Genomic DNA, 7724 nt, shown 5'->3' on the forward strand with positions numbered 1-7724 from the left:
AACTACATTCTATTTCTTGCTTCTTCATGTAACCAAGTTGCCTACAACCATTGTGCAATATCCTGAAGTAGATTTTTTGTCATCCAGGGATCTAGGGATCCGGCCCAATCCGCATCTGAGAATCCTTCGATGTTGAAGTGACCATGATTTTTATAGAGGAGCCCTCTTCCTGGTGCTCCTTTTAGATATCGCAATATCCTTTCTAGTGTTTGAAAATAACTCAATTGTGGGGTGTGCATATATTTACTTACCACGCTGACTGCATATAAAATATCTGGCCTCGTTACGTAGAGGTAAATAAGTTTTCCCACCAAACTTTGATATTTTCCGACATCTACCTCTTCTCCAGTACTAGCACATAATTTTGTATTTGAGTCCCTAGGAGTTTTTGTTGGTCTACATCCCATCATTCCGGTCTCCTCCAGTAGATCAAGGACATACTTCCATTGAGATAATATAATTCCATGCCTGGATTGTAGTAGTTCAACGCCCATAAAATATTTGAGCAGTTTGAGATCCTTTGTCTTGAATTCAGTACATATCCTTTCTTTTGTTCTCTGGATGCCCTCGGGATCACTATCGGTTATAATGATATCATCAACATACACTGCCAAAATCACCTTGCCTTTCGGTTTGTCTTTAATAAATACGGAGTGATCTCCAGAGCATCAGTGAAATTCGACACGTATGAGTACTTGGCTAAAATTTTCAAACCACGCATGAGGAGACTGTTTCAGACCATAAAGAGATTTTTTGAGTCGACATACGAAATGCCCCTCAACCACATACCCAGGTGGTTGCTGCATATAAATTTCCTCTTTGATATCCCCATTCAGAAAGGCATTCTTGACATCAAGTTGATGTACCTGCTAGGAAGAGTTAGCTGCTAAAGATAATAACACACGTACATAGTTCATTTTTTACACTGGAGAAAAGGTTTCTTCATAATTATTGTCATAACATTGTGTATAGCCTTTAGCAATGAGGCGAGCCTTCAGCCGATCCACGGACCCATCCAGATTGTGTTTCATAGTAAATACCCATATGCAACCGACGAGTTTCTTCTCTAATGGAAGTGGAACTAGAGCCCATCTCTGATTTTCATAAAGTGTCTACATTTCTTCATCCATTGCCACCTTCTGCCCTAGATGTTTGAGAGCCTCCTGATAGAACTGTGGTATAGACATGGACTAAATAGCCGAGAGAAATTGATAGCATACAACATACAGGGGATAGGCGGTGATGAGACACAAAATTTGTAATAGGAGGAGAAGTAGAGGGTATGGTGCATGATCGGGGTTATTTTCGGAGGGCAATAGGACGAGAATCATATTGTGGGCCAAAAAAAACTGGAGAAGATGGACTTACCTTGGGGGGATCTACAAACTTAGCAGGTGAGATGTCAGCCAGTGTTTCTGGGGGCTGAGTCCTTTTTGTAGCACAGGGCACAACCAGTCGAGAGAAACCTGGTACTGAAGATAGACCTGAAGGAGCATTTTCAGAATAATACGGAGAGTCTTTAAAAAATGTAACATCCTGGGACACAAGTAAATATTGAGAGTGTGATTGTAGCAAACATAACCCTTTTGGGTGCGAGAGTATCTGAGAAAGATACACTTGATAGCTTTTGGATCAAGTTTACTGTGCATTGGGGAGGAAACATGAACAAAACATTGACACCCAAATACTTTCAATGGCAGTGAAAAAGGATCATCATGAGGTAATAATAGAGAGTAAGGGGATTTGTTACCAAGAGAAGAAGATGGTAATCGGTTTATAAGAAAGCATGCAGTAAGAATTACATGCGGCCAATAAAAGTATGGAACTTTCATGGCATATAGTAAATTGCGAGCTACCTCAAGAATATGACGATTCTTCCGTTCGGCTACACCATTTTGTTGAGGGATGTAGTCACATGAGGTTTGATGAATAGTGCCATTTTCTTGACAAAAAGATTCAAAGTCTTTGGAGATGTATTTTTGGCATTATCCGACCTAAGTATTTGAGTTTTTTTACCAAACTGAGTGAGTACTATAGCATGAAATGATTTAAAAATCAATGGTATTTTTGAACACTCTTTAAATAGAAATAACCTAGTGGTACGAGTGAAATCATCAGGAAACGTTATAAAATACTTGACTTGAGAAATGTTTGAGAAGCTAAAGGGTCCCCATGCATCAGTATGAATTAAGGCAAATGGAGTGACACTTTTAACATCTGAGCAAGGTGAGTATGTAGACCTCTGATGTTTACTCATTTGACAAACTTCGCATTGAAACTCTAACCTCGCTTTAAAAGTAGGAAAGATATGACGAAGAGATTGTGCAGACAGATGTCCCTACTGGTTGTGCCATAACTTGGTGTTAGATTCACTTGTGGAAATGGTATATATTTTTGGCACATCTAGGTAGTAGAGCCCCCCTTGTTCACTGCATTTACCAATCACTTGCTTCGTTATGAGATCCTGAAAAACACATGAGTGGGTGAGAAGGTGATAGAGCAATTAAAATGTTTAGTGAGCTGGCTAACTGATAAAAGATTTAAAGGGAACGTAGGAACAAAAAGAATATCAGTGATCGGAAGTGATTGTGTAACAAAATTGGAACCTTTCCCTAAAACTATAGTTTGCAAACCTTCAGCTATGGTAACAAATTTTTGTGACAGACAAGGAGACAATGAGTGTAGTAAATTTTTGTTACCTGTGAGATGCTCGGAGGCCCCTGAGTCAATTATCCAGGATGAAGAGGAGGCAGATAGCATACCTGAAGCGGTTGTAGTAGCAGCAGTGGACGATAAGCTTGGAACAGAACCCAGTAGTGTTTTCATTTTCTTAAATAGCTCATACTCATCATTATTAAGGGTTTTCTATTTTGTTGATGTGATAGTTTGTTCCTCCTTTGTAGCACTTAAAAAGGCATGATTAGCCTTTTTATGACATATCTCTGCAATGTGGCCATATCTTCCACAGAAGCTGCATTTCTTGTTTGAGAAGCACCTATCAATAGTGTGGCCAGGTTTCCCACACTTAGTGCATTCTTTCCAATCTGTTCTTCCATACCTATTCCTTTCATCTCTTCCTCCTCCAAAATAGCTGCCACGACCTCGGCCACGGTCAGATGATGGTCCCCTATGCTCAGAGTACATACCGGATGGTATTGTAGGAGTAGATGAAGAAGTGTCTAGAAGACGAAGTAATGTGTCACATACATCATCAAATGTGGGGATTACGGAAAAGCGAAGAAGTTGACTCTTAGCAACTTCAAGATACGGTTTGATGTTGGCAAGACATATGGCCGTGCCTAAGGCTTCTTTTTGTTTGTTTTGGATAGAGATATCCATGGAAGTGGGCGGGCCATTTTCCATTCTTGAAGAAGCCCTCTAAACCAAGACAAATATTCATGGATATTATCACCTTGCTTAGTGGTAAGCATTCTTTAGAGAATATTTTATGGCATGTGTAAGTTATCGGAGCTAGAATACAACTTAGTACATCTCTCCCAAATTTGTTTAGCCATATCAAGATGAATAAAATTATTGGAGACATGTTATTCCATGATATTTATAAGCCAACTAATCACCAAAGTTTCATTCTTCAACCACTTGTTGTAAAAAATATCATCTTCATCAATAGGTGGTCCACGGGTGGTGAGATGACCATGGAGGTTTTTTGTTATAAGAAATCGGCAAACCGATGTGGACCAGCTCATAAAATTTGATACCCCTCATAAGGGTAAATTAGTAATCTTGAGTGTATCACTCTTGTGACCCATGTATTCTTCAGCCATAATAGGCAAAAAAAAAAAAAAAAATTCAATCAACTACTAGTTAAAAACCAAGTATACGTCTTTAACCAAAACAACTAATAGAGGAGCTTTAGCATAAAGGCTATATAATCATATTTCTGAAAATTTCCAAAATAATCACTCATAAAAGGTTCAATATCATTCTTTTTTATCTAGGAATCTCATTCCCACATAGTTATAAAAAAATTCAACCTAAACTGGTCTCAGTCAACAAAATTTTCAAGCTGACAAAAAACTGTCTTGATGACTTCTTCTAATCTGAGATGAAAAATAATTCCACCACTTCATGAGATGAAGAAATGAATAAAAATATCTCTAAACCATCCTTTTAATATCCAAAAACCAGTAGCTTAAATAAAAAATACCATAAACAAAAAAAACTTATCTCATGAGCTTCAATTTTGCTTCATGAAGAGCCTTCTATGATCATATCTTCTTAGAGCATTCCTTTGACATGGGGATCATAAATTGGTTACTCTGATACCAGTTTGAGTTTAGGACCCCATGAATAATAATTCAAGCAAGGGGAGAGAAAAGAGAAAAAGAGAAGAGGGAAAAATAACTCTTGGGTAGAGAGAGGAGAAGAAGAAAAAACTAAAGAGAAGAGAGGAGCTTCACATGAATGAGAAAAGAAGAGAGAAATCCTTGCTTTTTATTGATTTTTCTTGAATAAAAGCCCCTCTATTTATAGTGGAGGAGCGATATAATTTATGTACACTTTCCAATTATAATTCAACTCAATTTCTAACTTACCCAAAAACTAACTTTCCCAATTCCTTCTTCACGAGCTGGCTAGGCTGAGGATGCCAGCTCATGCTATATTCTTGATGGTCCATTAGATCTTCCAGCTCATGGGACAAAGATGCCAGCTCGTGGTATCTTTGTGGGTCCCTCTAAATCTTCAATTCTGCCAACTTATTCCAGTTCATCATTGAACTCATGCCAGCTTGTGTGTTGAGTCATCTTGGCTTCTCACATCCTTACAATGGGTCCCACTAGCTCATGCAACCATGGTGGGTCCCACATTGTAACAGGCCAGCAAAACCTCTTCCCGAGCAGGAGACGAAAAAACTTTCCAGTGACTCTTTTGAGTAGGAAAAGTTTCTGATGTACCTCTGTATCAAAAACATTTTGACCTAACTTCTCCCAGCTTCACCGAGTAGAGAAGCCCCGTATTGGTGTTGCTCGTCGTCAGGAACAGGTCAGTCTCTCGCTCTCACTCTCGACCTCTGAATGGGAATCCAACTTGGGCACAAGCTCTCTTATTCTGACAAACTGCAGTGACTTGGGAACGAGCTCTTTGATTCTAGCAGTCTACAAAGAGGATCAAATATTGAAGATTGTCGTTGAATTATCAGGAGGATAGGCTCCTATTGGCCTCAATGTTCATTCAGGCACTTATGATTACTTTTAGGATCATGCCAAGGATAGCAACCCTTATGGATTCAAGGGAGGTACCGCCGAAGTGAAGAACTGCAAATCCAGAGAGTTATCATCTGAATTGACCTACCCTTACAGAAATCAGGGTGTGTTTGGAAGGGACGAGATTGACACTCCAGCTCAGTTTATCAATTCCACAGAGAAGGTGTTTGAGAGAATGATGGGTAGAAGTATTCTCTAAGGGAACTCTCACTTCTCTATTTTTATGATGAAATGGTATGCAAAATTACATGAGTTCAAATCCACAGACCTGTTTCTACCAGGAGCAAGCACTTCAAGTCTTGGTTTTGAATCTGCAGCTTTTGTGTCCAACGCATTGATTCATGGGTATGCAAACTTGGGTTGGACAAGAAAGACAATTAAAGATCTTGTGGGGACTAAGCTTTTAGAATCTGAATTTAGGCAACTGATGGAAGCAATTTCAGTCCCCTCAGCTTCTGGCTAGTGGAAGGTGTACATATAAGTTAATTATTTCCAAGAGGCTTTATTACTGTTTCCAACACTACTAGCCTTGGGTTTAAAGCTTGATCAAATTACTGTAGTGGCTGGACTCTTGACCAGGAAGACATGGCCAGCACTTGACCTTCCAAGGGTAAGAAATTACAAATTTACTGAGACTCTTCCAATTACTATTGGTTGTTTAGGCTCTTGCAATTATTGCAAGACAAAGCATGCTCTTTCCTTGATATATTATCAGTCACTTTGAAGGAATTCAAATTTTGTTCCCTACATAGACCCTTTCTTGGAATTTTAGGAGGAATTATGAACACGGACTGTTTGTAACTTTAAAAGCCATTCCCTCCACCATTTCCTTTCTTCTTTTCTTTTTCTCTTCACCTTTTTTTTGTACTAACAATGGAACTCATTAATTTAGGATGAAAACATGTTCCATTTCACCAGTCATAACCATACCAAAAATCCAGACACCCCCACACTTATTTCTTGCACACGAACCATAATGATGAACAATGCTCCACTAGCTCTACGGCTTGGGTAAATTTTTTTTTTTAGGTTTAAAGCTTGTAACGTGGGTTAAAAAAAAAACAATAAAGCTCAAAGGGGTTCAATAAAAGGAAAAAAATAATTACAAGGTAGGCTATTTGGCTTATGTAGCTTAAAACAAAGGGGGCCTTAATTATGTTCATGCATGCATGTGTCAATGTGACCTCAAAGAGAATCCAGGCAAGTTCTAGAGAAACAAATCCATGGACGATTATCTCTCATGAAAGAAAATAGTGAGACTGATATGGATGTGTCAGTCTTATGGCTTAAAATCTCACCGGCATTTGTCGACCAAATTTAGTCACTGCTTTCCTCAAAGAAAATAACTAGACTAATTCATTCTCAGTTGGAAGATTACTTATTCAATCATGTTATGAATCTTTCAAGAGGCTAATTTAATCTTGCTCATGACATACACAACCAAAAATCATTAAAACCCATAAAAAATAATTTTTTTTTTCATAATTGTTTTTTAAAACAGAATTGAAACACAACCTAAATCCCCTCCCCCAGACTTGAAACTTACATTGTCCCCAATGTAAGGTGAAATGTAAAGAGAAGGCACAAAAAACCAAAATATAAATGTGAAAATAAAGAGAAAAAGGAACGAACTCCCCTTGGGTTGCCTCCCAAGCAGCACTTTGTTTATTGTCATTGGCAACTCAATGCTTCCATAATTATGGGTCATCCCACACATAGTATTTGGCCTTATCTCTTTCTTTGAACCCTAGATAAACCAGAAGGTAACATATTAGTAACCAAATAATTTACAATATTTGCAAACCAAGGTAATGCCATACTCGCGGTGAGCAATTGCTCATCAGGGAACATTTCCTACAAATGAAGTTCATCCTGCACATTCTTTTCTTTTTGTCGTGCACTAAGTTTATTGAAGATGATCACCGGTAACATTCCTTCATTTCTAAGGAACATGTAAATGAGGTGATTGGGGAGAGGCTTCAAATCTAGAGTGGGAGCCTACAAAATAGAGGGTAAAGGCCTCTCATTAGAAACTGGCAATGCAATATAAAGAACGTTACCTGATTGCTGTAAGTGTGGAATATCATTCAATGCTGCAATAGTTTCCTGCAAATCAGAACTCAAGGCTAACTCTTCATTCTCTTTCTAAAGATGCTTACTAATGGCAACTTCCAATTCATCTTTTCCATCAAGTTCAAAAACTTCTTGTGCAAAAGAATCAATCACATCAATAAAATAAATAGGATTATCATCACTAGAATATTTTACAACATCATAAATGTTAAAATTAAGATTTTTTACCATCGAATTCCATGGTAAGTGTGCCACTATGAACATCTATCTTAGTCTTGGATGCCTTTAACAATGGTCTTCCTAGAAAAATAGGAGTAGTTTGGTCACCATTTTCCATATCAAGCACATAGAAATCAGGAGGGAAAATCAAATCATTAACTTGCACAAGAACATCCTCAACTACACGCTTAGGACAGGCATTAGATC

This window comes from Aristolochia californica, unplaced genomic scaffold (genome assembly GCF_029961685.1).
Source record: "Aristolochia californica isolate CCGP_79_NKW_82.1479 unplaced genomic scaffold, dmAriCali1.0.hap1 SCAF_11, whole genome shotgun sequence".
NCBI lineage: Eukaryota > Viridiplantae > Streptophyta > Magnoliopsida > Piperales > Aristolochiaceae > Aristolochia > Aristolochia californica.